At 32.3% G+C, this 1,995-nt stretch overlaps 1 long non-coding RNA gene across 1 annotated transcript; it reads left to right on the forward strand.

The window, feature by feature from the left end:
- Nucleotides 1–1,004: 1,004 nt before the first annotated feature.
- Nucleotides 1,005–1,674, forward strand: LOC141704078 (uncharacterized). The gene is made up of 3 exons (XR_012567823.1): nucleotides 1,005–1,090; nucleotides 1,207–1,329; nucleotides 1,468–1,674. It is a non-coding gene; the product is annotated as an uncharacterized LOC141704078 (long non-coding RNA).
- Nucleotides 1,675–1,995: the final 321 nt, after the last annotated feature.

Raw genomic sequence — 1,995 nt, forward strand, 5'->3', positions numbered from 1 at the left:
TTTGTGTCCCAACTCCCCCTTCTCATGGATCTCTCTCTCTCTCTCTATCTCCCATCTTTTGTTCACTCATTTCCCCTTTACATGGTAGTCCATCTCCCTCTCTAAGCTGTAACTCCCTTTCTCTCATGTTCTCTCTCTTTGAACTTCCTATGCGGCCTCTCTTTCTATCACACCATCTGTGTAATTAAAACCTAATTTTTAACACCTTAATTTACTCTAACCTCTCACCTCTCTAAATCCAAACCCAAACCCCCAATTCAAATCTTAGAAACTAACCCCTAACTCGAGTTATTCAAAAGCTTCGATTTCAACGCAAACCCTAGTTCGATTTTTGGGTTAAAGGTATACACTTGTCTTATTTCTTTTTTAAATGATTTTATTTTCATTGCCTTGGGTTTTATATTCTTTTCATATATTATTAAAGGAGCTCATATGTTCAATTAATGTATTAGTATTAAAAACCTACTAATTTGTTATGTCATGTAACTTTATACTGCAATTTTTATTTCATCCATTTTGCAGGTGGTCCTATGATATTAATTAATTTTTGATTGCTCACTCTTATCAGTGTTTGTATGTTTTCTTAGCTTCTGGATAAATTTTAGTTATATGATTGCTCAATTCACATATTTTGTTTTCAATAGATTCTTGAATTTTGGATGCTTTTTAATATATGATTTGTTCTTATCTTGATTTTATTGCTTTTAATTAATATTTTTTGCTTCAGATTAAATAAATTTTCATGCTGTCTATTCTAAACAAAGTTATATGATTGATTTAAGAAATTATTGGTTTTGCAAGTACTATGATTCAAGAATGCATGTATCTTAACTTTGTTCTTATTTTTATCAAACTATTGGTTGTTTGTAGTACCTGGTAAACAAGTTTGAAATGGGATGCGGAGAGATTATATAAACTTTGTTGATATGTTTAACCAAGCCCATGTATAGATTGTTGCTAGAGGAGGAAGAAGTTATCTAGAGTTGCAACTATTGTAGGGGTATTGTCTCAATAGAAAGGATGATACTTGTTGGAAGCCAACATCCACACCAGGAACATAGAAGACAAGATGTGAGTGATGGGTTAGAAGGTGTTGTCGAATCTTGTGATTTGGTGGAGGTCTTTATTAATTGTCTTGTGTGAATACAAAATAAAATAGAAGCTTACACAACTCTCGTGTATCAACAACATATACTTTTTTTGCAGGTTGAACTTGACTAACCAAAGATTGCCAAGTTGGTATCGTTGAAGAGTGTATTAAAGATTCTTGTGTGAACTGTACAAAGATAACTGCTAGAAGAAAATGGAGTTTGTAAAAGTGATCATTAGGTTTGAACTTTTTGTTTTAAATTAAACCTGAAGTATTTTATTATTTGCATAAATTATTACATGGAATTGAATTTATGAAGAGAGGAAGTTTTAGTCACGAGGAGCTTAATGTTTTTGTTTCTCTATTGGAATTTGCAGGACAAAACAAGACCCGAGAGCAAAGACCACGAGAATGTCTTGGACAACTGCCAACCACAGGAAAATCAATTATTAATCTTCAAGCCATGGGAATCAAAATTTATGGATGATATGAACCTATTACAGGGGATTCAAAAGCTAAAAATTCATTGGAAAATATAGTTGGATATAGTTGAGCAAAAAAGGTATTTATAGTTGGCATATTAGTGCGTATACTATAGAAAGCGTCATGTGTGTTTGCACATGTAAATGTCACCTGATTTCTAAAGAAAGTTAACTCAGATTTTTCATTTTTATATGTTTTAACAAGCAATATAGAGTCCCGAAGTACATGTACTCGAATGGTCTTATTTTTCTTAAGATAGAACTTGGTTATACTTAGTTGGGTTTTAGTTGAAATGGTGTAATGGATGGTTGGTTGATTGCTGGAGTAATGGAGGGTTGGTTGTTTGCTAGTGTAATGGTGATGACTTGGTTGTAATCTCAATGGTTTTTCTTTGGATTTTAAATTTGATGGCATATTAATTT

This window comes from Apium graveolens, unplaced genomic scaffold (assembly GCF_009905375.1).
Source record: "Apium graveolens cultivar Ventura unplaced genomic scaffold, ASM990537v1 ctg7390, whole genome shotgun sequence".
In the NCBI taxonomy this organism is placed as follows: domain Eukaryota; kingdom Viridiplantae; phylum Streptophyta; class Magnoliopsida; order Apiales; family Apiaceae; genus Apium; species Apium graveolens.